This window comes from Cyprinus carpio, chromosome B22 (assembly GCF_018340385.1).
Source record: "Cyprinus carpio isolate SPL01 chromosome B22, ASM1834038v1, whole genome shotgun sequence".
Taxonomy (NCBI): Eukaryota; Metazoa; Chordata; class Actinopteri; order Cypriniformes; family Cyprinidae; genus Cyprinus; species Cyprinus carpio.
Window position 1 is genome coordinate 1919077 of NC_056618.1, and position 19178 is coordinate 1938254.

Sequence of the window (19178 nt, forward strand, 5' to 3'; positions counted from 1 at the left end):
CCACAATCCAGACCCTGGTGTTTCTCTTCTGTCTGCCAGTGGTCCATCTTACAGAGTGGTCTCCAATGTTTTGTGAAAAAAAAAAAAAACACAAAAAAAATAATGTACATAATTACTTCTCTTTTATTTACACATATGAATATGCAAAACAAAAATACAAAATGTACATAAAGTACTCAGGCTCATTAACAAATACATTACACACAAAAAAATAATAATGTATGCAACTTATACATTTCATTTTTTCTTATATCACAAAAATAAACTACAGAAATGAGGTTGTTCATTGACAATGTGACATTAAAAAAAAAAAAAAACTGTAATGTACCCATTTTCCCACTGTTTATTCTTGGCTAATGGAGAATGGCTAATAAATAACGTATTTGTTAAAGGGGTCATATGATGATGCTAAAAAGAACATTATTTGTGTATTTTGGTGTAATGAAATGTGTTTATGCTGTTTAGGGTTCAAATTATATTATTAATTATTTTCCACATACTGTACATTATTGTTTCTCCTCTATGCCACGCCTTACTGAAACGCGTCGATTTTTACAAAGCTCATCTCTCTGAAAAAGCGAGGTGTGCTCTGATTGGCCAGCTATCCAGTGCTTCGGAATTGGCCGAAGACCTCAAGAGGTGATGGAAATGTTACGCCCCTTAACATACTGTGACGAAACATAAAGCCCATTATAAACATGATTTCTAGTCCTGTCCGACTTAGTTAGCATTCCTCTTGGCTGTTCCACGATCTCGCTTAAAAATCATCATCTCTTGGCTGTTCCACGATCTCGCTTAAAACGAAGAGGTGATCGGGCTTTTGCAGTAGTCGGCCCTAAGCTGTGGAACACCCTACCACTACATGTTAAATCAGCCTCCACACTAGCTGAATTCAAATCCTTGCTGAAAACACATTTTTTTTTCTCTAATACGTTTAATGTACCATAACTTGCATGTTTTTTTGTCTTGTTTTGTTTGTTTTTTTTATCTTATTTTACTCTACAGCACTTTGGCCAACCAAGGTTGATTTTAAATGTGCTTTATAAATAAAACTCGATTTGATTTTGATTTGATTTGTGTCCTCTTTTGGAAGACCAAACAAAGTAGCTTCGCATTCTCATCGAAACAGCGTTACAACATCGCAGCCTTGAGTGACCAGAGGCAGGCAGCTTGAGAACAGCACGGACAACGGATTCGACGAAGGAGCTTGCAGTAACCACATGTGATGATCCCGGGCTGGACTCCGCTTCATCCACGGTGAAAGCCGATTCTGTGATCCACAGTGCAAAGTTGATGTATTCCCTCAGCGAAACACAGCGTCTTAACGACATAGTGGTGGCGGCAACAACAATACTTCAACGAGAATACAAGGTAAACCTTTTTTCTTTGCGTGAACATCTGGGTGGCGTTATTCAAATCTTCCCACATAGTGATGTAGAGACGTGGGGGGCGTGGACGAGTCCTAAATTTGATAAAGAATATCTCTTTGGATTTGAGAGTTTAGGCTTTGCAACTTTATAGACCATCCTTATGCACCAAGAGCGTGTAACACTCCAAAGAGAAAGGAAAAATTTAAATCGCATCATATGACCCCTTAAGCATTCTCTCAAGAAGAGAAAACAGTCCCTCCATTCTTTCCCTGCTCTCCTGTGATCTTCTCTCCTCTGTCTCTCTCTGGAGTTTGATATTCACCCTGAGTAACTCCACCAGCTTCCACTCCCTCCCTCACCTGTCCCAGGACACTTGCTCTCCCTGTGCTCTTCTCTCCTCTGTCTCAGAGCAAATAAACCATGCCTGTTAACAAAAACAGCACAATGGATTTCAGCAAAAATGTGTCTATTAACTTTGTATTTTTTAAGTCTTTCCCCAGCAGGCTCACTTTCTCCAGAATAGTACTAAAACAAGAGAAAATGGAAACACTTATGAAAAATATAAAGACAGGTTTGCAACAAGAGAAAATACGACACAGCAAGACATGCATAAAATACTGAAGTGCTAATGTTAGGTTAAAACATAGACATATCTTGAATGACAGCGCTACAAAAACACAACAAAGGGAAAGACTATTGCCTTATATAGTGGTTGTCTTATTGTTTGTGGACTTTGTGTTAAAAAAAATCCTGCCTTTTAACACTTTCGCTTTGTATTTGAGTAAATGAAAACAATACTTGCATTTCAGAACTATCACTCGCGTGTTCTTTGAATATAAACATCATCATCATTTGCGTGCAAGTGATTTTGGGATATGGTAGGGTGTGAAGTGTTCATCAAATGTATACTTCATTTTCCTGGGAAACGGCATTCGTTGCGCCGCGATGACGCAATCGGTCTTGGAATGCGGTCTTGGGAGGGTGCATCCTGAACTGGGCCAGTCTGCTGTGACGCAATCGCACTTAAATGCCCAGCCCACTCCGTAGTCCACGCACTTCAGTTTGGGACACAGCTTTCGTCTATTGTTTTTGCTATACACATCTTTACTGCAGAGGCGCTATTAGGTTTTCAAACTTGACTAAAACTAATTCAGACCCTTGAAATAGTAAAGAGAATGTTATAAAACATAAATTTTTGCTGTTTGTGCTGTTGGCACCTGGTTGGTAAGTTAGAGACATATTTATTGTCTTTTACAGCTGCATGTTAATCGTTTGGAGTTCTAATTAACTTCAGTTCCACCATAAATAAATAATAAAAAAATGATTTCCACTGTGCTATTTACTAGCTTATAACAAGTATCTGTCTTTTGCACCCATAAAAACATATGAAGAATCGTGAATTCAACTATCTGTCTTTTGAACCGTCTTATATTTTCCACATTTCTCTTTCTGTCTTTCTAACTTTCCAAAGTTTGTAATCATTTCAAAACTATGGCCATATATAATATACTACAGATTAATGTCACTTAACTGAGAGACTGTTTGTGTTTGTTCATCAGTTGTGTTTGGTGATACAGACACAGTGAAGTCAGTGTCAGTGAAGGAGGGAGATTCTGTCACTCTACAGATTAATGTCACTGAAATACAGACACGTGATAAGATTGAGTGGACATTCGGAACTGAGAGAAGTCGTATAGCTAAAATTAGGGCAAAGACCAGTAAGATATTTGATGGTCCTGATGGGAGATTCAGAGACAGACTGAAGCTGGATCATCAGACTGGATCTCTGATCATCACAGACACCAGAACCACAGACTCTGGACTTTATGAATACAATATCAGCAGCAGCAGATCAGAGGATACACACAGATTCAGTGTTACTGTGAATGGTGAGTAGAGTATTACAACTCACTCTATTATATTGTACAGATTTGATATATTTATTGACATATTTTAAATAGAAGACATAACTTTACTGTCATTGTACTAGTACAGATCCTTTGAAATGTAAAAATGTGGTGTGGGGAGTGGAATGCTGTTACACCGAGTAAATTCAGAGACACGATAGATCAGGATCCAAGTGCTGCTTAATATTTTAATAACAATAACCAAGATAAACCAAAACAGGAGAACAAGGGAAACCTTAAAGAAGAACCAAGTATACTGACTTAACATCCATGAAAGGAAACATCTAGACAAGGAACATAGTAAAAACAAGATCTATATATACACAGGAATAACAAGGTTAACCAGAAATAGGTTGAAACAAGCAATAAACTAATTAGGTAAACTACAAACAGACTACAAGGTTAAAACAGGAAATTAAAATGCTAACACTTCAACATTAAAGTCCAAAATGGGGAATATCTGGCAGAGGATTGTAGTTGATGTACTGTACCGCAGTTAAAGCTTTATTAAACTATATGTGACAGGGTTAGTTCAAACCAAAATAACTGGAGTTATACAAATCACCCAACTTCAAAACAACCTACTTCTATAAAAATTAATCTAACTCAAATTAAACCAATCAGAGTTATATTAAAAATTCTCTTTGATCTTTCAAGCTGTTTAATGGCAGTCACTGGGTGTTGCAGTGCTTCAGTCCAGAAGGAGTGAAATAAAGTGTATCCATCCATAATAAAAGGTGCCTCACACAGCTCTGGGGGTGAAAAAAGGCCTCCTGTAGCAAATCGATGCATTTTTGTAGGAAAATATCCCAATTCAAAAACCTAATAATCACTTTAATGTAGCTTGCGCCAACAGTTGTACACGAAAGCAGCTTCGGGTGGATGACGTATGAGGTCAGCTTTGTGCATGCCGGATGAGTCTCGTGAAAAACCAACGTTTGTTTACAGGATAAAAAAGAAGTAAAGTTTCCTTATTTTAGGTTAGGAAAACCAGTCTCCTCTTGGCTTATATCAAAATCCTCCGACATTCTCCTTTACAAATCTTTGATTTGTACTTCGAATTAGTGAACATTGTTTTTTTTTTCTCTCTCCCCTGAGCTTCCACGTTCAGCACTTCTGAGCGGCGCATGCGCAGCGCCGACCTTCATACGTCATCCGCCGGAGCTGCTTCCATTTACAACAGTGAGCGCAAGCTAGATTAAAGTGATTATTATGGTTTGAAATATATATATATATATATATATATATATATATATATAGATATAATCTATATATATATATATATATATATATATTATAATAATTATTACTATGCTCTATACATGAAGCCCTGAAGTTGCACACCCTGGTACAGTAGGTGGCAGTATGCACCTGAACAAGTTGGTTGCGACCTGCCAATAAAACCAGAGAGAGAGAGAGAATATAGATATTTTTCTTTACAAAAACACATCGATTCGCTACAGGAGCCTTTGTTCACCCCCGGAGCTGTGTGAGGCACCTTTTTTTTTATTGATGGATGTGCTTTTATTTCACTTCTTTTGGAATGATGCACTGCAAAACCCGCTGACTTCAAAGCTGATTAAATCAGCTTTGAAGATCAAAGACGACAATTTCAATATAACTCTGATCAGATTAATCTAAAAAAGGAAAGTCATATATACCTAGGACGCCTTTAGGGTGAGTAATGTCATGGACTAATTTTCAATTTTGGGTGAACTAACCCTTTAATGAGTGTAACTGAGAGAGTGTGTTTGTGTTTTGTTCATCAGTTGTGTTTGGTGATACAGACACAGCGAAGTCAGTGTCAGTGAAGGAGGGAGATTCTGTCATCTACTACAGATTAATGTCACTGAAATAAACAGACAGACGATGATGAGATTTGAGTGGAAATTCGGAACTAACAAGAAACTTATAGCTAAAATTTCATTGGAAAGACCAGTAAGATATTTGATGGTCCTGATGGTAGATTCAGAGACAGACTGAAGCTGGAGAATCAGACTGGATCTCTGATCATCACAGACACCAGAACCACAGACTCTGGAGATTATGAAGTGAAGATCAGCAGCAGAAGATCAGAGGATACACACAGATTCATTGTTACTGTCTATAGTGAGTAGAGTATTACAGCTCACTCTATTATATTCTACAGATTTGGTATATTTATTGACATAGTTTGATTAGAAGACTCAACTTTACTGTCATAGTACAAGTACAGATCCTTTGAAATATAAAAATGTGGGGTGGGGAGTGGAATGCTGTTACACCGAGTAAATTCAGAGACACGAGAGATCAGGATCCAAGTGCAGAAGTTCCTTTTTCTGCATTCTGAACCCTTTTCTTTTTGTCTTTGTCTGCCTGTCTCTTCATCTCACCTTTCTTTTTGTCTTTGTCTGCCTGTCTCTTCATCTCACCTTTCTTTATGTATTTGTCTTCTCTTGCTCTCTCTTGAATGTACTTTTATGTACATTAATTTCTCTTATTTTCTCTTACTAATAAACTCAGCTTTAATTGGTGAGGAACAAATAAAAAGAATCTTGAGCTTCTGGTTTAATTTTTGTGTCTAAAGTACTCAGAACAGTGATGAGTCTTTTAATGGACTTAATCATATCATAGTACATCTTTTAACTTAATTTTAAAATTTATCATATCATAGTACATCATATGACATGAGGCTATGTTCTGAATGGATTGAGTCATAGCTTTTAGATGTAGTTGCTAAAATATCTGGCCTTGCGAGCTTTGGCCTCAGCAAATCTTGCAATCACAGATTCCATATCCAGTGACTTCCTGCTCGATGGAGATAACAGCAAGTGCAGACAGCCTCTCCTGAGTCATAGCTGACCTAAGGTATGTTTTGATTAGTTTCAGTGATGAGAAACTTCTCTCACTTGAAGCTACTGTTACAGGGAGAGTGAGAAGTAGTCTTAAAGCTATACTCAAATTTGGATATATGTCAAGTATATTCTCTACATATATATATATATAGTCCAGCATCTCAAATGGTGAAGAGATATGCGTTGAAAAAGGACCTAACTGCACCCTTTACGTCAAGCTTCAGGTCTTCTGCATCAATGTCATCCATGCTTTCAGTTGTTGAGACAACATCTGCATCTGGTTTCTCTATGGCGTGCTCCTTTAAAGCAGTTAACAACTTCACAATTTCAGGCAGCTGGTAACGAATAGCTTTAACAGCTTCAACTCTACATTCCCACCTGGTGGCTGGCAATGCCTTCAGTATAAAATTCTTGACATGTTCTTTGAGAATGGTCCAACGGTGAACTGAGGAGCTGAATAGAGTGTAAAGCCACTGTAACAGCCCAAAGAAACTGATGGACATCACAGAAGACTAGGCTGCATCACCAACAACAAGATTCAGTGTGTGACTTCCACAAGGAATACATAAAGTTTTGGGGTTTAAATCCAGCACTCTCAAAACAGGGGAGATTATAGTGGACTTCAGGAGAAACCCCCTGGACTCCCCCCACTCACCAGTGAAGTCATTCAGATTACTGGAAACCACCATCTCTCAGGACCTGAAGTGGGGACAATCACATTGACTCCAATGTTAAAAAGGCACTACAAAGGTTGTACTTTCTTCGCCAGCTGTGGGAGTTTAACCTGCCACAGGAGCTGCTGAAACAGTTCTACTCAGCCGTCATTGAGTCTTTCCTGTGCACTTCAGTAACTGTCTGGTTTGGCTCAGCTACAAAATCAGACATTAGAAATCTACAGAGGACGGTTCAGACAGCTGAAAGGATTATTGGAGCTCTCCTGTCCACCCTTCAAGAACTGCACATCTCCAGGGTGAGGAAAAGGGTTCAGAAAATCCCTCTGGATCCCTCACATCCAAGTCACCCCATCTTTGAACATTTGCCATCTGGCCGGCTCTTCAGAGCCCCCAATACCAGGGCAGTCAGGCAAAAGAACAGTTTCTTTTTTTTTACCCCTCCATCCTAGTAGATCCCTGCATCTTAATCAGTTCTATTCCATTATCATCTATAGCACAACTTTTCATACAATTTATTTATTTGATTTTGAAGTGTCGTCTGCCGCTGATCTGAAGAATCACACTCAGTCTTGGGGTTTTGTTTCCAGAAGATAGACTTTATTTCAAAGAGAATAAAGCCGAGAAGTTCTCTGCAGAGAAAAATCTCCTGAATGTTTGTTCTGACTTACATTTTATATAGTTTTTCCTTTAAGGCGTGTTCTATAAATTTCATAGTTGTCCTTATGCATACAATTTGATTCCTCCTTAAGAGAAGGGGTCCCCCAGACTTGTTATGGTAAAGAAAAAGCCCCACTTGTATTTTTTCCAGATGTCTCTTATCTGAGGGTCTATATATTTCAGCTATGCAGGCTTTTTTTCTTTTTACACACAAGTTTATATGATTATAATGGAAGAATAACTGGAGTGTAACTGAGAAATTGTTTCTGTTTGTTCATCAGGCGTGTTTGGTGATATGGCAATCCATTCTTGCCTTATTAGTTCTCTGAGTTGATCACAAATTGTGGGCTTCTGTTTGTCCACATGCCTTTTGAGGACTGATCACAGGTTCTTTATGGGATTGAGATCCAGGGAGTTGCCTGGCCATGGATGCAAAATTCAAAGTAATGATCTTCGAGCCACTTCTTTATCACTCCTGCTTTTTGACATGGTGAAAAATGCACAGATCATCACCAAACTGCTCATGGATCGTTGGAAGAAGACGCTCTTGCAGGACGTTTTGATAACATTCTTTATTTTATTGCAGTGATTTTGGGGCAGAATTATGAGAGAGCCCACTCCCTTGGTTAAAAAAAGCAACCCCACACATGGATGGTCTCAGGATACTTAACTGTTGGCACAACACAGGACTCATGGTAGGATTCACCTTTTCTCCTCCGAACAATCAATTTTCCAGATGTCCAAACATTCGGAAGTGAGCTTCATCAGAAAAAATAACTTTGCACCAGTCTTATGCTCTTCAATCCCTGTACTTCCTGCAGAATGTCAGTCTGTCTTTGATGTTTTTCTTGGAGAGAAGTGACTTCTTTGCTGCCCTTCTTAATACCAGGACGTTGTCAAAGTCTTGGCATCACTGTGCGTGTATATGCACTTACCCACCAAACTGAACTCTTTCCTGAGCAAGCTCTGCACTGCTGGAGACACGATTCTGTAGCGGACTCCTCAGGAGGATACAGTCCTGACACTTGCTGGACACTCACTTAGCTGCAGTTGAACCTCTCTCCTCAAAGTTCTAGATGATCCGGTAAATGGTTCTTTCAGGTGCAATATTCTTTGTAGCAACTTCCTTGTATGTGAGGCCATTTTGATGCAAAGCAATGATGGCTGCATGTGTTTCTTTGGAGTAACCACTGTTAACAATAAAACACAATGATGGGAAGCACTTCTTCCCTCCTTTTATTAGGGGTGTAAGAAAATATCGATACATGTGAGTATTGCGATATTTTGTTTGGCGATACTGTAGTGATTCTCAAAAATGGAATATCGATATTAAAAAAAAAAAAAACATACAATATGCACTGTGTGAAGAGGCTCGCGCGGGACCGTGTGAAGAGGCTCGCGCGGGGTCCCGTGTGACGAGACTCTCGCAGGGCACAGCAGGCAGGAGGGTCGCCCCACGGCTGCAGCTTTCTCTCATTTTGGTGGTGTTTTGTGCAGTTGGTGCGGTGCTCGTGTCGTGGTTTCGGCGATTACACTCAGAACATAAATACAAACTGAAAACCTGTGAAATCCAAGTGGAAAGGTTCAACATCTGTATTTTTTTTATTGTTTTTACAGTGTTTTTGTTTTCTTTAAGAATCCTGTAAGCACTTTATTTTTCATTGATATTAAGCAGATGTAATTATTTTGTACAGATCAAAATTCAGATTTTTCCCATACATTGATTTATTTGTGGCGGGCCTCCACAATATAAAAAACTGACCGCCGCAAATAGATTTCCAAAAGGCTTTGACTTTGTTGAATAAACATGAGCACTGCAAGTTTCAAAATCAAAAACCGCCACGGGTGTTTTTATATCACTGTATTTCAGAAGAAAAAACAAAAAGCATTCCATCTTGCAAGTAATGCCTGATAAATCAGCGTTTGCGAGCTCAGCGCTGCTTTGTATACAGCCATTACCGGAGAAACCTCTATCTCTCCCTATCTAATAGCACCTCCTGCTGGCAGAAAAATAATTTACATATTTATATATGGGGGGCGGGGAGTGCCGCCACAAATAGAGTTTAAGGCTGGGAAACACTGAAATGTATGACATTGTATGTCACAATTGTAATCTTAAACTGTGAAACCTTTAAATCAGGGTCCAAAAATATATATGGCCTTTTTATAAAAATACATTTTATATGTATTATACATTTAAACTAAAGGATCCTGCAAGCACTTTAATTTATCCCTCTTTACTCATACTGCACAAAAAGTGGTTCAATAATGTTAAATGTTACAGGGACTGATTATTGCAAATGCAGATCCCACCTTGTTCTGGTTAAATATTTTTTATTTATTTACTAACCCGATTCCAAAAAAAGTTGGGACACTGTACAAATTGTGAGTAAAAAAGGAATGTAATAATTTACAAATCTCATAAACTTCTATTTTATTCACAATAGAATATAGATAACATATCAAATGTTGAAAGTGAGACATTTTGAAATGTCATGCCAAATATTGGCTCATTTTGGATTTCATGAGAGCTACACATTCCAAAAACGTTGGGACAGGTAGCAATATGAGGCCGGAAAAGTTAAATGTACATATAAGGAACAGCTGGAGGACCAATTTGCAACTTATTAGGTCAACTGGCAACATGAGTGGCAGTGTCTCTCAGAAGTCAAGATGGGCAGAGGATCACCAATTCCCCCAATGCTGCAGCGAAAAATAGTGGAGCAATATCAGAAAGGAGTTTCTCAGAGAAAAAGAACTGCAAAGAGTTTGAAGTTATCATCATCTACAGTGCATAATATCATCCAAAGATTCAGAGAATCTGGAACAATCTCTGTGCGTAAGGGTCAAGGCCGGAAAAACCATACTGGATGCCCGTGATCTTCAGGCCCTTAGACGGCACTGCATCACATACAGGAATGCTACTGTAATGGAAATCACAAACATGGCCTCAGGAATACTTCCAGAAAACATTGTCGGTGAACACAATCCACCGTGCCATTAGCCGTTGCCGGCTAAAACTCTATAGGTCAAAAAAGAAGCCATATCTAAACATGAAGCGCAGGCGTTTTCTCTGGGCCAAGGCTCATTTAAAATGGACTGTGGGAAAGTGGAAAACTGTTCTGTGGTCAGACAAATCAAAATATGAAGTTATTTTTGGAAAACTGGGACGCCATGTCATCCGGACTAAAGAGAACAAGGACAACCCAAGTTGTTATCAGCGCTCAGTTCAGAAGCCTGCATCTCTGAAGGTATGGGGTTGCATGAGTGCGTGTGGCATGGGTAGCTTACACATCTGGAAAGGCACCATCAATGCTGAAAAGTATATCCAAGTTCTAGAACAACATATGCTCCCATCCAGACGTCGTCTCTTTCAGGGAAGACCTTGCATTTTTCCAACATGAGAATGCCAGACCACAAACTGCATCAATTACAACATCATGGCTGCGTAGAAGAAGGATCCGGGTACTGAAATGGCCAGCCTGCAGTCCAGATCTTTCCCCCATAGAAAACATCTGCCGCATCATAAAGAGGAAGATGCGACAAAGACCTAAGACAGTTGAGCAACTAGAAGCCTGTATTAGACAAGAATGGGACAACATTCCGATTCCTAAACTCTAGCAACTTGTCTCCTCAGTCCCCAGACGTTTGCAGACTGTTTTAAAAGAAGAGGGGATGCCACACAGTGTTAAACATGACCTTGTCCCAACTTTTTTGAAATGTGATGATGCCATGAAATTTTAAATCAACTTATTTTTCCCTTAAAATGATACATTTTTCTCAGTTTAAACATTTGACATGTCATCTATGTTGTATTCTGAATAAAATATTGAAATTTGAAACTTCCACATCATTGCATTCTGTTTTTATTCACAACTTGTACAGTGTCCCAACTTTTTTGGGATCGGGTTTATATATATTTATTTCTAAGGATTGCATATGGTGGTGTGTTCTTAATGACAGCTTTCCTTACAATAAATACTATTCCTAAAATAAGAAATATCCCAATATATCACCTTGCTTAATAAGGTGTGCTTAATACACAGCCATTATTTAAAATGAATCTGATCACTCTACTTAATATTCTAGAAACAATGTGAATGAACATCAGCATAACTTAAGCAGCAAACTTTGCAAAACACAAAATTAATGTCACTGCTCACTGCAAAACTTTTGGCCATGACTGTAAAATTGCAAACTAACCTACACCTTGACACTCCTCTGAGAGTAAATCTCTCAATCTTTTAAGTTTTTTTTTTTTTTTTTTTTTTTTCTCTCAGTTTAGTGAATGTCACTGTGTGTCACAGATCTAACATGTCTGCTGGCCACTCTTTTGTATTTGGTCTTCTGGCCATTTCAGAAGAGGGTCATCCATTTACAGTAGCTGCTTCACCATTTGGATTCAACAAATCTAAACAAGAGCGGTTGGTCAGCATCGAAAACTGGGCAAAACTTGCTCTTTCAATGTTGTGTGTTTTGATGCAAACTATTGGTATGAATGAAATGGATGATATTGCAATGACATTATGATCTTAAATCCCACTGCTTGAGTTTTTAAAACTTTTGGCTGACTTGATGTTTGTCAAAATTGAAGAAGCTTATAAAGTTTGATAGTAAAGGCATGCCGTAAATGTGAACAAACAAACTTTGGGACTGCTGATGGGTTTAAGCAAGTTAATGGATGAGAGGGTGATGTGAGATGGACCAATATTCATCTGAATATACTCAGACCTGAATTCTCACCTTCAATAACTTTAATAAATTACTGGGAAATGGTCAGGAAATTCTGTATTGATATTCATGGTGGGTAGTTTTAGTGATCTCCCCCTCACGTGGTTGGGGCGGGGGGTTATTATCTTAATGTTATTACATTCTGTATAATTCTATTATATATCCAAACTATAATTAATACTGTTGAATATTTGTTTTTTTTTAGTGTAAAAAGTCTCCTGTAAAACTACTTTATATATATATTAATTATGATATATATATATATATATATATATATATATATATATATATATATATATATATATATATATATAATATATATATATATTATTATGGTTCAGTAAAATTTGTTTTTTTCTGAACCATGAAGCACCCCCTGTAGGAAGAATATCTTTATGCCCCCACAGAAAACACATGAACAAAGCATGTAGCTGAATGTAACAAATACAGATGTGCAGTGTTTTTTCTGAAGCCATCAGAGCTTGGTGGTGGCTTGGTCTCGTCATTGCAGCTTGCAGCTGTTTTAGTGTTGTTTATAGATCAGACACATTGACAGTAATGTCCATCTCTCTCTATCATTACAGGTTCAGATCTTCACTCAGGTAATGTAGTGCTGATGGCTATAAAAAATATCATTGCGCTACTGTTATTTTGCATAGAATACATTGTTTAACAATACTGTTGCACACTCATCCAACTGTATTTATTACCACTGTTCTAACGTTGCTGCTGTTCATAATGTACATATAACCCTACATTGCATTCCTATTTATATTCTGTACATTACTCTGCTTAATACTGTATATAGCAGCTCCATTGTACATTCTGTAAATCATAGCTTCACTTACTCTGCACTTATATGTATATAAAACACAATATTCTTGCACTTCTGGTTAGACGCTAACTGCATTTCATTAGCTCTGTACTTGTACACATCATAATGACAAAAAATTATAATCAAACCCAATAAAAAATAAAAAATTCTAATGTAATCTAATCTAATCTAATCTAATCTAATCTAATGTTTCTAGTGTTTGTTAGAGATCGGACACACATTGACACTAATGACTGTCTCTCTTTAGCTGTTCCAGGTTCAGATCTTCACTCAGGTAATGTCGTGCTGATGTTTCCAGTGTTTGTTATAGATCAGACACACATTCACACTAATGACTGTCTCTCTTTATCTGTTCCAGGTTCAGGTGTGTCTCCAGCTGCTGAAGCAGGGATTGGTGTTGGTGTTATTGTTCTGCTGCAGCTGCTGCTGCTGTGATTAACCATCAGAGAAAGATCTCTGAACTAAAAAGACAAAGTAAGTATCATACACAATTTATGTAATTGTTAAAAAAAAAAAACTAAAAGTCTGATTACTGACCCTTACCAAAAAAGTAGTATACTTCAAGTTTATTTTACTAAGTAAACTTAAGTAAAGTTCAAGTATATTTTAAGTGTACTTTATATAGCAAGTATACAAATACCAGTGTTCTAGTAGTATACTTGTAAGTGTACTGTTTCAATACTCCTTGGGACTAAATTGGCCCACTTTCTAGTATATAAAAGTATACTTTTAAGTATACTTTAAGTATAACAATAGCAAACTTTGAGTTCACAACTAGTTTACCTCTATGTTTGTAGTTTGTACTGCAGTTATAATAAAAGTGAACTTATAGGTATACTGATAGTTTACTAATTAAATACTTTGTACACTTTGAAGTATAGTCTCAGTAAACTACTAGTTTAGTAGTTTTATACTGCAGGTATACTCATAAGTTTTCTTTAAGTGAACTTTACATCATACTTTAAGTATACTACTATGTCCCCAATAAGGTTTTTTATATGTTATATGTATTTTGGTATATAATTTTTTTTTTTTATATGAATATCTGAAGATACAAAACATCCAAAGAAAAAACAGAGTATCTGCTTGTAAACAAAAACATTTTATTCTAGCTTCACGCATTCTTTTTTGTGGGTAAGTTTCAGAAAAAATAAAGAAATAACATTTTGAACAAAAAGCTGAAAAAAGACTATGAATTGGATTCAGAATGATAATAAAAAAGCAGATCAACACTACAGTCGTTACGTTTAATCATTACCTCTTCATCAGCTGACATCCATAATGTTACAGTTTTGATGCTGTTTCATGTCAGATGATCGTGTTTCGTGTGTATCCATTTTTTCGTCTCTCTTCTTCACTTGTTTTTTTTTTTTTTTTTCTGCACAGAAGATGTGTACTAGCACCCTCTACCGTATAACAATGAAAACACGGATTCTAGGAATAGCTCAAATATATTTAGGCTTTTTGTACGTACACTGTAAAACCCGACAAGTAACTTAACTCAAACCGTTTGAGTAAACAGATATCCTTAAAAACCTGACAAGTTAGTTTTACTCAAACCGTTTGAGGAAACCGATTGCCTTAAACAATTTAAAGTTTTAAAACTAACACACTGTAAAACCCGACAAGTAACGTAACTCAAACCCTTTTGTGTAAACAAATATCCTTAAAAACATGACAAGTTGGGTTTACTCAAACCGTTTGAGGAAACCGATTGCCTTAAACCATTTAAGTTTTAAAACTAACAGTTATGAGTACTCTGAACTTAATTCAGTTGAGTTCACTGAAAGAAGATATACATTGCAATTAAATAATTAAGTGATTAATTGAGTGATATTAGTGATGAACAGCTGCTGTTAACAAACAGAATCACTGAAGAAAAGAGAAAACACAAGAACTACAACTGACTTCAGACACAGCCTTAGATAAAATAAACTGAAATAAAATACATTAAATATCTCAAGATCTGATTAAACAACCCCACAAACAGCATCACCAGCTCCACTTATTAATAACCAGACTGACTTTATTTCTGTCAGACGTCTACAGAAGATCTGATTGAGAATTAACTAAGGTTTAGATGTTGATTTATTGTTTCATTTGAAGTAACCATGTTAGAGATCAGTGTTTGCTTTAGTTGGGCTCTTGACCCTTGATTTCTGTCTTAGTTTTTTCTTTGGCTGTTGTAACCATTTGTTGTAACTCAAAAGCCAAGAGAAAATATCATCAGGTGTTATACACACACTCACACTCTTAGAAGCTGCTTTTATCCAAAGCACCTTACAGTGCATTCAGGTTAGCATTTTTTTTTAAATCTAACCTGTACCTAGATGTTGGTTGTTATACTGTATATTGGTGATGATAATCATTGATTATTGAACTGTTTGAAGTCTGTGTTGTGTAATTAGTTGGATTGATTACAGTAAAAGTGATTCTAAGAGCCAGTGGTTCTGTGATAATTCAGTTAATATAAAGAACTTTCCAAACAGTTTGGTTCTCTGTGGTGCCACTTAGTCACACACAGACATCAAAAATCAGCATATGAACCTCAACAATGGTGACCATAAAAAAAAAAAAAACCAACAACAATGCAGCAGAGCATGCTGGGAGCCATGGATGAGTTGGAAAGATGGACTACAATAGTACCCAGCATGCATTTCAGCATGTTTTTTTTTTTTTTTTTTCGTAACCATTGTTGAGGTTCATATTCTGATTATTGATGTCTGTGTGTGACTAATTGCCGCCATAGAAGACCAAAAACTGTTTGGAAAGTCCTTTATATTAACTGATTATGAATGAAATACTGACTTTTTGAATGGCTTTCATTGTAATCAATTAAACTAACTATAGAACACCTATTTAGTAAGATTTTTAACTCTAAACAGTTCCATAATTGATGATTATCATCACCAATATGCTGTATAACAACCAATACCTAATCATATTTTCTCTGGGTTTTTGAGTTATAACAAACATGTTTCAAAAACACATGGTTACAACCTCCAAAAAAAAAAATAATCTAAGACAGAAGTCAAGGGTCAAGAGCCCAACTAAAGCAGACACTGATCTCTAACATGGTTACTTCAAATGAAAACATAAATCAACATCTAAACCTTAGTTAATTCTCAATAAGATCTTCTGTAAACGTCTGACAGAAATAAAGTCAGTCTGGTTATTAATAAGTGGAGCTTGTGATGCTGTTTATTAACAGCAGCTGTTCATCACTAATGCTCAATCAGCACTTAATTAATCACTTGATTACATAATTGCAAAGTTTTAAAACTTACATGGTTTAAGTAAAGACAATCTGTTTATTCAAACGGTTTGAGTTACTGTGACTTGTCAGGTTTTACAGTGCATAAGTCAAGTATACTTAAATGTCATTTTAAGTATATTTCTGAGGAGTGCATGTAGCCCATTTCTAAGAAGTACATAAAAAGTAAACTAAAAACATACTTTCCTATTTTTAGTTTAAAAGAAGTAGGGCAATCAGAATTGAGGTATAACTTTAAAGGAAAAGGAAATAACAGGTCAAGGGCAGATACAGATCTACTGTGAGCTGTCTCTCTGTAGAAAACTCAAAATTAACACAGTTCCTGCAGATATTATGATAGAGTTTGGTCTCAGCAGCTTTTTCTGCATGTTTGTGTTTAAAGGAGTGTGATGTGCCTTTAAAGATATTCAATATTAAACCACATTACAAAAGAAACACCATTAATATGGAAATACTAAAGTCAGCACTGATCACACATCTCCAAACTAACACAAAAACACTTCAAAAACAACATCCCATAAACCCTGAGTTTCAATAAACATTCCTCGTGTCTCTTATTCATGAAGACAAACAGCCCTTAGCATAGTCATAAACAACACATAGACATAAGACTAAACAACAATATAAAAATAATATTAAAAAACAATAATATAATATAATAATATAGTACTAATCTAAATGAATATATGATTAAATGGATTAATAAAAAAAAAAAAAAAGTAAAACACAACACAAATGTATGGTTGCTCATAAATGAATGAAGAATAAATGAATGAATCTAAAAGAAAGCAAGTAAAACACAACACAAATGTATGGTTGCTCTCTTGAAGCAAAACACACACAGTCTGCATTTGAGGATCCTCAGATTCTTCATTATTCTATCATCTATATTTCATTAGTTTTGGACAGTTATTTCTGACACAAAAACTAAATAAATCTGTGATTGGATGATTATGTCGGTAAGATTGCTCTTCATGTTTAAGAGGGTTCTTGTCTTCCTGTGAAAATGAAAGATTTACAGTAAACTAAAATCTGTTTGTTTTTAGCGAGGCATCGGATCTAAACAGGAAGATCAAACACTGTAAGATGTGTATGATTTGGATTCATTCCTGTTGTTCATTCAGATATCATAACAACATTAAAATTATTATCATTAATATGAATATAAAGACAGAGCTGACCTTTAATGATTTTTTTTTTTTACTGAATTTCTGATTTTTCTAAGAGAAGCCATAAAACATAATAAGATACTGCAATTTAAAATAAACACATTAACACATTTCAACAAATTATAATACATTAAAATATAATATTTGATTATATATTTATATACTTTGTGACTATATTTAGTCATATTAATTTGTAGTTTTCTTTAATGTTTGAAACACTATTAATAATTGTCCCATTATTCACAGTCACTCTGGTCCTCTGTATATCACAGTTATTGTTTGTGTATTGGTCAAAAAGAGGGTAATTTTATCAATGAACCAGAATCTTAATAGTTTAGTTAAAGCTTGAGCTCTTCCTCTGTGTTCATAACCTCAGCATTTCATGTTTGTTACTGTGTCTTCATTAATTCATTTATTAAACTCCATTATTACAATACTACATCAGTGTTATATGATGAGTTCAGACTGTTTGTTTTTTGTTTGTTTTCTCTTCCTCATTTTAGAAGAGAATGGACAAAACCATAAGAACCAGGACACAGATGATCCTGCTAATGAAGAGACTAAACTAAACGATCCCTGAAACAGAGAACAGCAGTAGTTTATAGTCACTATACAGTAACAATTCACACATGGAGAGTGACTGAAGTCAAGCCATTTTTGCTTTTGCAATATATAAACTAATGAGTGAAGACTTTCATTTTTGACAAATAGAGAAGCATGCTTTGATTTATGATGACGTTGATGTAACAGTTTGCTGTTTGCGCTGATGCTGATATTGCACTGATGATATTATATTCTTTTGTACTAAAAGCTAGTTCAATTGATTTACAGTAATGCAGGATGTTACACTGTGAGATGACTTGATTGTTGTGACACCTGCAAGATTGTGCAGAAGTAATCTCAAGCTAATTAACGTAGGCCTATATATGCTTATATTCTCTATATAATCGTGTATGTGACCAATAAAAAAAAAAAAAAACTTGAATTCTTTTTTGCTTGTTTGTTTCTATTTGATGCTCTTGCGCTGTTACATGGCACATATTTGTGCTTTATTGAAGTGTTCATGCTTAAATAGTTTGTATTGTGAATATAGACTGCATTATATTCTGTTTTTTTTCCATCTCTCTCTATCACCTGATAAGCTGTGCGTGTGATATCTGAACTGATCTGAATTCAGTGTTTTTCTGAAAACTGTGTTCATACAGGACTTACAGATGATCTTACTGTCTAACATTTCATTCCTTCAGCTTTTGCTCGTTAATAAACCAGTTATAACAGGAAACACATCACAGTTTTATCAGTGTTAGTTTAAGAAAATAAAATGTGTGTGACTAATTCTGTTGTGTTTAATTCAGTATTTGAGACATTTCACTGATCTATATTGATAAAAAAACCATATATTTGATTATTTCAGTTAATGAAAAGATCACGTCAATTCAAAGGAAAAGTGTTTATATGTACCATGTTTACATGAGTTTTAATGAAAAAATCAACTATTTTAAGGCCAAATTTGGATATAAATATCAGTCTAAAGGAAACCCGAAACAGGATTTATGTAAATGTAAATTTCATCTCATTTTAAACACTAATACAGTATAAAAACACAGATGCGGTCAATTACATTTAGAAATAAATTGTGTAACAAATAATTGTAAATGTCCAGTGTTCATATCTGGATCAGATCCAATCCAGTGAATAAATCACGTTGTTTTAATGCTCATCCTGCA

The 19178-nt window shown here is 35.9% G+C and overlaps 1 long non-coding RNA gene and 1 pseudogene across 1 annotated transcript; both read left to right on the forward strand.

Annotated features, from left to right (window-relative positions):
• Positions 1–19178, forward strand: part of LOC109062242 — a 995865-nt pseudogene that overhangs the window by 559052 nt on the left and 417635 nt on the right.
• On the forward strand, positions 981–18775 carry LOC122141499. The gene is made up of 6 exons (XR_006157844.1): positions 981–1371; positions 2930–3259; positions 12758–12775; positions 13256–13282; positions 13367–13482; positions 17955–18775. It is a non-coding gene; the product is annotated as an uncharacterized LOC122141499 (long non-coding RNA).